The sequence below is a fragment of the Eleutherodactylus coqui genome, chromosome 12 (assembly GCF_035609145.1).
Source record: "Eleutherodactylus coqui strain aEleCoq1 chromosome 12, aEleCoq1.hap1, whole genome shotgun sequence".
Lineage (NCBI taxonomy): Eukaryota > Metazoa > Chordata > Amphibia > Anura > Eleutherodactylidae > Eleutherodactylus > Eleutherodactylus coqui.
In genome coordinates this window covers 50,156,876-50,169,869 of record NC_089848.1, presented here as the reverse complement: position 1 = coordinate 50,169,869, position 12,994 = coordinate 50,156,876, and positions in this window count along the sequence as shown.

The following is a 12,994-nucleotide window of genomic DNA, read 5'->3' as shown; positions in this document are numbered from 1 at the left end:
ATGAGAAAGATATACTACGCTTTGCACTGTTTTCGCTTTATTATTCTGCATTAGATGGGTGTAAATATTTTTATGGAAAAGAAGAAAGTATGTTATGATCAAACCGAGCAAATGTTTAATACCTTTCTATTATAATAGTTTTCAAAATAAAAGTTACTTTAAAATTCCGTGAAATAACTAAATACATTAACCATAAAAATATCAATAATGAGATTTTAATGTCTTTGATGACATATTTGAATAATAATGCCAAGGAAGGCTGTATGCACCGGAGATCAAGGATTATTGAATCATTTCTAATCTTAATTATAATATTCCTAATGGTTACCAGTAAAATATAATATATTGTGAAAGTCTCCGGTAAACGATAAATCAATGTTAAAGCCAAATACAGGCTAGTATTTTATCAGTATTTCCCACTATGAGAATTGCAGCAGAATGAAACATTGAGTGGTAATTGGCAAAAAATAAGTATTCCTGTGATAATACGGAAAAAGGCCGAGACGTGATCCCGATAATTGCCATAACAATTAAATATGCCAGTTATTAAATATGCCCAGGATAATCTGTCAATTGTAAGAACATATAAAAATGAATAGTTTAGTGGCAGTACAATATAATCTAATATAATAGTGATAAAAGAGAACAAAGGAGTAATGAAAGTTTATACAATTGTCAGTTTTCAGGCATAATATGATATTATCTTTATAAAGCTCTGGGGAAAAACATAATCATGTGATCTTATATTGTTATGCTTTTAGTTTAAATCAGGTAAATTAGCGCCCTGTCAGAGGGATTCTCTATGATTAGAAATTAGGTTTTGCTTTTCTTTACAGAAACGCTGGCAATCTTGTCAATGGCTCAAGTCTGATTTTGAACTTCATACCAAATAAGCTAAGTTGGAATCCCAAACAAAGCCAATGAACAAAAGTGGCACTGTTTCTAGAAAAAAAAACAGACCTTACATTCTATTCCTGGACAATCCTTTTAAGGGCTCAGTCAGGCAAGCGTTTTTTGCTGCCTATGTGCGCAAAAAAATTGCAGCTATTAGAACCATTGGTTCCCTATGAAGTGTTCACATGTCCATTTTTCAGAGGCGCAAAATACTCTCACCTGCAAAAGATAGGACATGCATACCTGTAAGGTCCATGCCGCATGGATGTTACAGGAGTGACAGGGAATGAAGGGACTCCCAGAGGGTTTAGTTAATCCCCGCGTGGAGTCCCCTCATCCCTGAACACTGTGACAGTGTTCAGTGATGAGGAGACTCCCTGTAGGGATGAAAGAATCCCCTGTCACAGCTTTGGCAGCAGACCACAATGCCATCCCATTCCTTTCAATGGGGCTGGCATTTCATGTGCTGCCGCCCCAATGAACATAATGGGATGAAGGCAACTCCTGCAGCGATGATTTTTGGGAGGGGCTTGAAATATAGGCCCTTCCCCGAAAATCATTGCTAGCTAAAGAAAAAGATTAAAAAATAAAAATTAACTCACCTAGAAGCGCTGTCCAGCTCTTCTCCCCATCCCAGGCAGTCGTCATCTGTATTCTGGTGGCCATGGATTGAAAAATCCCCACCTCCAGAAAGCACTGCTCTGATTGGCTGAGCGCTGTGACCAATCAGAGACAACACTTTCTGGAGGTAGGGATTTTTGAATCCCTGGCAACCAGAATACAGATGAAAACTGACGGGGACGGGGAGAAAAGCTGGACAGTGCTTCTAGGTGAGTTAAATACATATATATTTTTTTAACAGCTAGAAATGATTTTTGAGGTAGGGCTTATTTTTCAAGCAACCCCTCCTCCCCCAAAAATCATTGCTGCAGGGCTTGCCTTCATCCCATTGCTTTCAATGAGGCAGCAGCAGTGCCGCCCCATTGTAAGCAATGGGAGAACATTGCATTCCTCTGCCACAGATGTCACAGCTGTGGCAGAGGATCGCAATCTTCTTCATATATTTTCAATGGGGCCGGCGCTGCTGCAGCTGGCCCCATTGGCAACAAGGTAAAACCCCTGGATGTGACAGCATCCAGGGGTTTTACATCCAAGGAATCCCCTACTGCAGCTGTCAAAGCTGCAGCAGGGGATGGCAATCCTCTCCCATTGCTTTCAATGCGGCGGCAGTAGTGCCGGCCCCATTGAAAGCAATGGGATAGCATTGAGGTCCTCTGCCACAGCATGGAGCTTCAGTCACTCGCATTTTGAACATCCGTGGCGCTCATTTTTTTCTGCACATACAGGCGCGCAAAAAGAATCGCTCGTCTGACCGAGGTTTAAAGGGGTAATTCAGAATAGAAAGACAGGGCCGATTTCTGCCAGAAACAGTACCACTTCTGACCACAGGTTGTGTGCTATTGCAGTTCATCACTACTGAAGTGACCTTCACTTAATACATAAACTTATTTCACATGCATAGACTAATCTTAAGTAATTTAGCAATATATGCCCTTATAGGTTGTAGAAACACGGACAAGCAGTTGAAGCAGAAGGATTCTTAACTAGAAAATATTTGTGCAAGTTCAACAATTGATACAAGGTTTTCAGAACTCTTGAATTCTTGCTTTTTTTTAGCTTTCTACATTGCATTAAAGTGACCCTCTAGTTTCGGGATGAAATTCTGTCCCAGAATCAGTGGGGGAGAAGGCATATTACCTGCAGTTGTTTTTCTTTATCATCCCGCTGATTTCAGCCATTAAAGACAGCCTACCCAGTCCTCAGACTACCTAATCCTCACAGTGTTAAACTACCAAAGCACTATTCCTGCTCTCTGATTGGTAAGAGCTGCTCTTGTAATCATCACTGGCCAATCAGAGAGCAATGCACAGTATGTATTGGGTAATTAGAAAATTGCTGCAGCCATCTTGGACAGCCAATAATAAGGCCTGGAGCTGATGCATCAGAGGGAGGGGGGCGGCACAGAACAACCTCAGGCAATACATCCCCTTCCCCTCCTGTCTGGCACTAAATTTTCTCCCAAAACTGGAGGCTCATTTTTATTTGTTCTTACCTCAAGACAAATACATTATCAATTACACTGATAAACAAAGATTTTGCTACTGGGAGAAAAATATGTTTCTTACATGAAATTGAGGGCGCTGAATCCGAATCTGTAGTCAAAATTCACCCAAGATGTCTAGATCGTAAGTTATAGGCCAACTACAGTTTGGTGACAGCTTGGTAGATTGGCCCACATACTGAGGCATGGCAACATTATAATTGCTGCACCATTACCTGCACCACACCTTCCAGCGCCTCGTTGGTAACACATTCTGACAGCAGCGGGTTCCTGCAGCATCGGGGCACGTCTGAGCAGGTTGGTAAGCTGATGTCAGCAGTTGCCAGGCCTATATAATGCGAGAGTGCAAGCATCTAGTTGACAATACTGTTTTCTTCTAGAGCTTGTATGTCTGTTTTAGCCTGATGAGCAGGCGGATTAGTGTTACCCATCCAGACAATTTTTGCTACATTTGTGGTAAATACGCCATATGCATTCAGTGCAAAAACCGGACAAAGAGAGTGAAGATTGCTTACAAGTATGATTTTGGGTGTAAAGTTGGAGTTTAAGACAAAAGATGGGCATTTGGATTTGGACTCTACACACTCGGTTTAGTATAGTACGCATGAAATACCCCAAGTAGGAGGCATTTTTTTTCTCCTGTGATCCAGTGTTATGTGTGAAGCTAATTTAAATGCCAATTGAGCTAAAATATGTTACAAATAATTCAATGGCTTTGAAACGTAAGGGTTTGGTATAACATGTGACCCATGATATGGAAGTCCATGGACTTAGTCCGTATAGAACGCTGCTAATATTACATGAAAGTCCATGGACGTAGTCCATATAGCACACTGCTAATATTGCATGGAAGTCCAATTAAAGGAAAAAATCTTAAAGCACCTAATTTCTGAAATGTTAAGAAATTGCCCTTAAAGTGGTGGATCATTATTCCAATGTGTTTGCTTCCTCGAACCGTTCATTTTAGCACTTTAGTGTTCTCATTTATAACACTTATTAATAATAAACAAACATCTGAATCTAATAGCATCCATCCCCTTAAGATATATGACAATCCACTTTGTAGTAGAAACATTTTCTTTGACGTAAGAGGGGTGAACATCCTGCATAAATTACATTAATAAAACAACATTTAAAATCAAGTGGAATTAAACACAAAGCCTTCAAAATTCTTCACATCTAAATAGTCTTATAGGAGATGTCTTGCTGGCTTCATTTGCTTTACTGTTCCCAGCATTTGTTGGAACTGTAAAGTCCCTGGGCACTCACATTACATTACATTGAGTTTTATATGCAGAGTTTTTTGAACAATATAGACAAAAAGTCACAAAAAGTGCCAACCAGTAAATGCCATGCTTCGCAATGTTTGTAGATGGAGCTTAGTAGACCATTACTGGTTAGGTGCTACAATGTGTGCCGAACATGTCAAGAGGGGTATCAAGAGATTTGAACAGTATTGTGTGAAATGTGTTAGAAGAACTATTAAGGTTCATTTAGATGGGACGAATGTCGGGTAAACGATGCCCGACACTTGTCCCCACATACACTTGCTCCCGGGCTGTTGCACTGGAGCTAGTATCGCTGGCTCACTCACTGAGCAGCCAGCAGGGGGGCGGGGAGGCTGCAGGAGATTTCACTCCTCACTCTCCCCCGTCCCTCTCCAATAACTTAAAGGGGTTGTCCCGCGATAGCAATTGGGGTTAAGCACTTCTGTATGGCCATTTTAATGCACTTTGTAATATACATCGTGCATTAAATATTGGCCATACAGAAGTTTTACACTTACCCCCTCCGGTGCTGGCGTCCCTGTCTCCATGGCGCCGACCAAAGCCGCCTTCTCCCTGGATTAGACGCGCTTGCGCTGAAGGGACCGCTCCGGCGTGCTCACGCCACACAGGTCTTCTGCGCAGCACCGGAGGGGGTAAGTGTATAGCTTCTGTATGGCCAATATTTAATGCACGATGTATATTACAAAATGCATTAATATGGCCATACAGAAGTGTATAACCCCACTTGCTGCCGTGAGACAACCCCTTTAACATAGCAGCTGTACAATATTGAACAGCTGCTATTTACACTGAACGATCAGTGTTCAGCACATCGTCCATCGTTTATGCTGCATAAGCAATGGACGATGAGCTGAACGATGAGTGTTCTGTGTAAATAGCAGCCGTTCCTCATTGAACGGCTGCTATGTTAAGTCAATGGAGAGGGGAGAGGCAGCGTGAGAAGTGAAATCTCCTCCAGCCTCCCTGCTGTGAGCTGGCAATACTAGCTCCCGTGCAGAAGCATGAGAGCCAGTATGTGCAGGGACGAGTGTCAGGCATTGTTTGCCCAACATTCGTCCCATCTAAATGGGCCTTCACACCGAGTGGCAGAAGGGCATTATTGTCTTTTTGTATGGAAAAGGTACCACAGTCTAATGAAGAAGTTAAGTTTATTATTATCCTTCATGAATGTTATACTTTAAAGGCTATGTACACCGTTGCACTTTTTAACCAATGTGTTTTTGGATTTGAAGACTTTTTGTAATTGGTTTTCATTATAAATGTCTGATTATTTGGTTTCTTTGCTTCGATTATTTTCGAAGGCACTGCAAACTGGAGGAATGAAATCTTAACAAATTCCTTCAATCAGAGTAAACTGACTGGCTCTTCTGGTAGCTTGCTCCCCTGTTTTGAACATGCATTCATTGTCTTTCTCCTGAACTATTACAAAGGACTCTATGACAGTTGTGGTGGATGGCAGAGGAGATCAGGAGGATAGAGAGCATGAAAAGCTACTATTACAGAGGGCTGAAATTCACTGCGGGTGAATGTTCTACTCTTATCAGCAGTGAGGGGGAATGGGACTAGCAGCTACTCAGAGAGAGGATGTAGAGATAGCCCTGTAGTATTAACTGGGTGTGGTTATGCTATACAACCTCTGAAAAAGAAGAGTGGAGGGGGAACTGAACTTGTGCGCATTAATGAGAGAGGCCAGCTGATCACTGCTGGGAATGCCCCTGGGCCAGAAACTTGAATATAAGAGAGCCTGCAAACCAAATATGATGCTTTCTAAATGCATGAGAAAAAAAAACTCAATGCAAAAAAAAAACATATAAATCTCTTATCTATACTACAAGGACTATGAAAAATGTGTATTGATTTTTCATGTACAAAGTTTAAATAAATTAGCTGTCTTTCCGAAGGAGTAAAACTTTCTTAAGGCCTTAGTCAGACGGGTGTTTTTTCGCGCGATTTGCGGATCGCATGACGGATGCGCATCCGCAAATCGCGTGACCGGTGCCCGAAAATCGCCCGAAAATCTGCTCCTAGCCGCGTTTCATTAGAAACGGGCTGGAGCTGTCCAGCGCATTGCATTCAATGGAGCCGGCAATATAGCCGACTCCATTAAAAGCAATGCGCTGCGGGCGAGTGTGGGATGAATTGTCGGGAAGGACTTAAATATATAAGCCCTTCCCTGCAATTCATCCAGAAAAGTGTTAAAATAAAAAATATATACATACTCACCTGCTCCCGGCAGCCGGAGTTCCGCGCAGCCGGCCTGCTGTGGGTGTGAAGGGGGTGTGAGTCAGACCTGCCCCCTGATTGGCTCAGCGCTGAGCCAATCAGGGGGCAGGTCTGACTCACACCCCTTTCACACCCACTGCAGGCCGGCCGCGCAGAACTCCGGCTGCCGGGAGCAGGTGAGTACATATATATTTTTTATTTTAACACTTTTCTGGATGAATTGCAGAGAAGGGCTTATATATTTAAGCCCTTCCCGACAATTCATCCCGCGCACGCCGGCAGCCCATTGCTTTCAATGGAGTCGGCTGTATTGCCGGCTCCATTGAATTCAATGGGCAAACATCGTTCTTCTCTGCCACAGCTGTTACAGCTGTGGCAGAGAAGAATGATTTGTCTTCTATATGTTCTCAATGGGGTCGGCGCTGCTGACGCCGGCCCCATTGAGCGCATATAGAGAAGAGAACAGGAATCGCAGATCGCAGATAGGTGCGATCTGCGATTTCTGTTCTATAATTTATCGGACGAGCGCATAAAAAGCGCTCATGTGTCCGATACCATTGCAAAGCAATGGTTTTAAAAAATCGCCGGACGCATGCGCATGCGCAAATCGCGCAAACAAACGCCCGTCTGACTAAGGCCTAATAGTGCAACCTACTAGAAGTAGCTACTCCGTCAGTTAATGTCCAACCCTTTAACAAGCCTTGCAACATGACAGTTATATTTGCCAAGATAGACACCGATCTTTGTCTGACTTGGCAATTATCCTTTGTAACACTGCATAAGTCATGGCTCTAGCAAGAGAGTTTTCTAGCTTTTAGTAGAGAGCTAATTTGTATATTTTTCCCATGCAGCATTGCCGACTCCATATGCAGCTTGTATCTCCTTGATGAGAACCAATCCCCCATCATCCAAGCATACCTTAATAAAGAAAGATGAATTATTTTCTCACTATTCAGTTATCTTGTGTTTTTGTTTTTTAGGTTATGGTTTGCAAGTTATTTATATCATCTATACGGTTGTATGATTTATAACCCAATACTGTCTCAATACTTTACCATCTGAAATACGAGAAGCAGGCAACATTGAAAAATATATATTTTCTCATGAGATATACATCTATAGTGTTACGCTGAAATGAATGTTCTTATAGGCTTCCTTATGATATTGTTAAGATGATATTTTTCACCCAGCAGACTAGACCCTTTATTTTATATTTTCCAACGCAATCTACTACTCTGTTAGCAGGGAGTGAATCGCACAGATTTATCTATAATGTCTGCTTAAGCGATCATTGTAGTCACTACATAATTAAGCGTGATATCACATCTGGAGTCAATGGCGAGAGAAGATTTATCTAAAGGAAATTGTACATTTATTATCTCTGCTTATCTACCATATCATCATTAACCGATGCTCAATGAAGTCAGTAGTAAAAGTTGACTTATCCTTAACTGCTGTTCCTTAATAACTTCTAAGAGAAAGTGCTGAAGCCTATATTATATAGTCAATATATGCATTTTATGATGCATAATGTATTCACATTTTCCTTCTTGTGATCTATAATATCTATACACATTATGTAGATTAGTTCTAAAAGTAAAATGAATTTCAAAACTACATATAGACTTTAATCCCCTCCCTCTCTAGGATGTGAACCTACCTCCTGGGTGGGAAGCAGTTCTTTCCCCAAGACATAAGCTTACATCCAATGGATGGTACAGGTTCAGAAGCTGAGCCTGCGTGGGTGGGAAGCAGTTCTTTCCCCAAGACATAAGCTTACATCCAATGGATGGTACAGGTTCAGAAGATGAGCCTGCGCCATATACAGCGGGAGCCGGCTTTGACTGACAGTTAGCTTCTAGCTCCAACACCGATCCTCACTGTAAATCCCTTACATGCCGCAATCATTGTTAATCTCTATGATGTTATCGACCCTCCGCTATGTAATCAATGAGGGCCAATGGGCCAATGATGCGCCAAACGCTGTAAAAAGCTGTGTGAGAGCAGCTTAAAGACCTCTGCTATGCTTGAAGAGATCAATCAATGAAACAAAATTGTTCCAAGGTGATGGGTTCCCTTTAAGTGTAGTGTAATGGTATAAAGGCTCATGCACATGGCAATACTATGCATACGTTAAGCAATTTGGAAACTCTGTGCACCCCAATGATGTGCATCTGGGAGACACAACAAATTCCCTTATATGTATTGCTTGTAAAGAAAAATACCTCAATAATTTAGCATGCGTTGAATCATGTCATTAGTAGAGCGCTACGTGGAAATATAATTGCAACAATACACAGTTTCGTAAAATTGTACTAAGTGTCCGGGTCTCACAAGAGGCATGATACATAAAAATATATTTAATCTTTAGCAATTAAAAGACTCATAGAAGGCAACCCCAATTTGGAGCTAAGCTTAGAACCAATCACTTGCCACCAGGGGCTATTTTTCATTGGACGATTCACAAATAACATAAAATATTAGACCTTGCTGATGATTGGCCCTGTGTGTGCAATAACAATTATGATTAAATTAAAAGTAGTTGCGTACATGCTCTGTAAAGATGGAGAATTGGTCTAAAGAATTAGGTAGGACCTTTATTTATTAGTATGTCTCAGGGCTTATTCCAAAGTGCATGTATCGGCCATGCTTTCATGCCCAGCTGATATACACTGTCCCTCTCTGCAGGGAGAGGAGGCGGGCTTGGCTGGGAGCAGTGCACTGAGCTCCTGCCCCCTCTCCGCTTCTAATCCACTAGTTGCAATCAAAGGGGGGGGGGGGTGGAACACAGTTCCGCCTCATCCCGCCCCTCCCATTGCAAACAGTGGCGAGGGGCAGAGAGGGGGTGGAAGTTCAGTGCACTGCTCCCAGCCAAGCCCGCATCCTCTCCCTGCAGAGAGGGACATTGTTTATCAGCTGGGTGTGAAATGGCGGAATAAGCCCTTCATGTAAGGTAAAATGCAAAAAATTGTACCCACATGCATGCACATATACATGTCACTGGACATTACCGGAATGACAACATCTAATGAGTATGAATTCTGAAAACGTGAAAAATATGCAGATAGAACAAAGTTAATATAACAAAATTACTTTATAAAGTAATTTAATGATAAAAAGTGCAGTCTGAGGCCTTAGTCACACGGGCGTTTTTTCCCGCGATTTGCGGATCGCATGACGGATGCGCATCCGCAAATCGTGTGACCGGGGCCGAAAAATTCCCCGAAAATACTGCTCCTAGCCGCATTTCAATAAAAACGGGCCGGAGCTGTCCAGCGCATTGAATTCAATGGAGCCGGCAATACAGCCAGCTCCATTGAAAGCAATGCGCTGCGGGCGAGCGCGGGATGAATTTTCGGGAAGGGCTTAAATATATAAGCCCTTCCCTGCAATTCATCAAGAAATGTGTAAAAATAAAAAAAATATATATACTCACCTTGTCCCGGCAGACGGAGTTCAGCCGCGGCCGGCGGCAGTCCTCCTGAACTGCTCTCTGTAGTATTCAGCAGACGGGGATTTAAGATCATGAAATCATGAATGGGTGTGAGTGAGAGCTGCCTCTGATTGGTCAGGCTGTGACCAATCAGAGGCAGCTCATTCAGCAGGCGGGGATTTTAAATCCCCGGCTGCTGAATACTACAGAGAGCAGTTCAGGAGAACTGTCACCAGCCGTGGCTGAACTCCGTCTGTCGGGACAAGGTGAGTATATATATATATTTTTTTTATTTTTACACATTTCTGGATGAATTGCAGGGAAGGGCTTATATATTTAAGCCCTTCCCGAAAATTCATCCCGCGCTCGCCGGCAGCCCATTGCTTTCAATGGAGCCGGCTGTATTGCCGGCTCCATTGAATTCAATAGGCAAACATCGTTCTTCTCTGCCACAGCTGTTACAGCTGTGGCAGAGAAGAATGATTTGTCTAGTATATGTTCTCAATGGGGTCGGCGCTGCTGCCACCGGCCCCATTGAGCGCATATAGAGAAGAGAACAGGAATCGCAGATCGCAGATAGGTGCGATCTGCGATTTCTGTTCTATAATTTATCGGACGAGCATATAAAAAGCGCTCATGTGTCCGATACCATTGCAAAGCAATGGTTTTATAAAATCGCCGGACGCATGTGCATGCGTAAATCGCGCAAAAAAACGCCCGTCTGACTAAGGCCTGATGCAGTTAATTACTTACTATATAACACTGGGAATATAATGCAGATTTTATATTATATGTTAATCACTAGAGATGAGCGAACACCAAAATGTTCGGGTGTTCGTTATTCGTAACGAACTTCCCGTGATGCTCGAGGGTTCGTTTCGAACAACGAACCCCATTGAAGTCAATGGGCGACCAGAACATTTTTGTATTTCGCCGATGCTCGCTAAGGTTTTCATGTGTGAAAATCTGGGCAATTCAGGAAAGTGATGGGAATGACACAGTGACGGATAGGGCAGGCGAGGGGCTACATGTTGGGCTGCATCTCAAGTTCCCAGGTCCCACTATTAAGCCACAATACCGGCAAGAGTGGGCCCCCCCCCCTCCCAACAACTTTTACTTCTGAAAAGCCCTCATTAGCATGGCATACCTTTGCTAAGCACCACACTACCTCCAACAAAGCACAATCACTGCCTGCATGACACTCCACTGACACTTCTCCTGGGTTACATGCTGCCCAAACGGCCCCCCTCCCCCCCACAGCGCACACCAAAGTGTCCCTGCGCAGCCTTCAGCTGCCGTCATGCCACACCACGCTCATGTCTATTTAGAATTGCGTCTGCCATGACGAGGGACCGCAGGCACACACTGCAGAGGTTGGCACGGCTAGGCAGCGACCCTCTTTAAAAGTGGCGGAGCGATAGCCCACAATGCTGTACAGAAGCAATGATAAATAGAATCCTGTGCCACCGCCATCAGGAGCTGCACACGTGGGCATAGCAATGGGGAACCTATGTGCCACACACTATTCATTCTGTCAAGGTGTCTGCATGCCCCAGTCAGACCGGGCTTTTTAATTCATAGACACAGGCAGGTACAACTCCCTATTGTGAAGTCCCTGTCGACCCACAGCATGGGTGGCTCCCTGGAACCCACCGGCGGTACACAGAAATATCCCATTGCATTGCCCAACACAGCTGAGGTAGTAATGTCGTGCTTAATGCAGGTGGGCTTCGGCCCACACTGCATGCCCCAGTCTGACTGGGGTTCTTTATAAGTGTACAGATGTAGTAAAAACTCCGTGTGCACCTACAGCATGGGTGGGTGCCAGGAAGCCACCGGCGGTACATAGAAATATCCCATTGCATTGCCCAACACAGCTGAGGTAGTAATGTTGTGCTTAACCCTTTCCAATCCAATTTGTATATGGTTTTCCTAGGGGGCTTACTCTTTTTCTGCTGTTATACAACGGCGCTATATGCTGGCTAAAGCCAGTACTGCATGAGCTGACACGTAGGATAGGCTCCGACAGCAGAGAGGCTGGCAATATACAGTAAGAGAACCCCGACGGACGTCTACCAACAACGGAGCTGTACAGCCTTAAACCCTAATGTCTTCACAGGTCACACAGTGGACTGGAAAGGGTTAATGCAGGTGGGTTTCGGCCCACACTGCATGCCCCAGTCAGACTGGGGTTCTTTACAAGTGGACACATGTAGGTTTAACTCCCTGTGGACCCACTGCCTGGGTGGGTGCCAGGAAGCCACCGGCGGTACATAGAAATATCCCATTGCATTGCCCAACACAGCTGAGGTAGTAATGTCGTGCGTAATACAGGTGGGCTTCGGCCCACACTGCATGCCCCAGTCAGACGGGTTTTTTAGAAGTGTACAGAAGTATTAAAAACTCAGTGTGCACCTACAGCATGGGTGGCTCCCTGGAACCCACCGGCGGTACACAAAAATATCCCATTGCATTGCCCAACACAGCTGAGGTAACGTCAGCTGTAATGCAGGTGGGCTAAAAATTAATTTGATTACACTGTAGGCGAGGGCCCACAAAAATTGCTGTATCAACAGTACTAATGTACATCCCAAAAATTGGCCATGGCCAGCCAAGAGGGCAGGTGAAACCCATTAATCGCTTTGGTTAATGTGGCTTAAGTGGTAACTAGGCCTGGAGGCAGCCCAGTGTAACGAAAAATTGGTTCAAGTTAAAGTTCCAATGCTTTTAAGCGCATTGAAACTTATAAAAATTGTTCAGAAAAATTATTTGAGTGAGCCTTGTGGCCCTAAGAAAAATTGCCCGTTCAGCGTGATTACGTGAGGTTTCACGAGGAGGAACAGGAGGAGGAGGAGGAGGAATATTAGACACAGATTGATGAAGCACAAATGTCCCCGTTTTGGATGGTGAGAGAGAACGTAGCTTCCATCCGCGGGTGCAGCCTACGTATTGCTTACGTATCGCTGCTGTCCGCTGGTGGAGAACAGAAGTCTGGCGAAATCCAGCCTTTGTTCATCTTGATGAGTGTTAGCC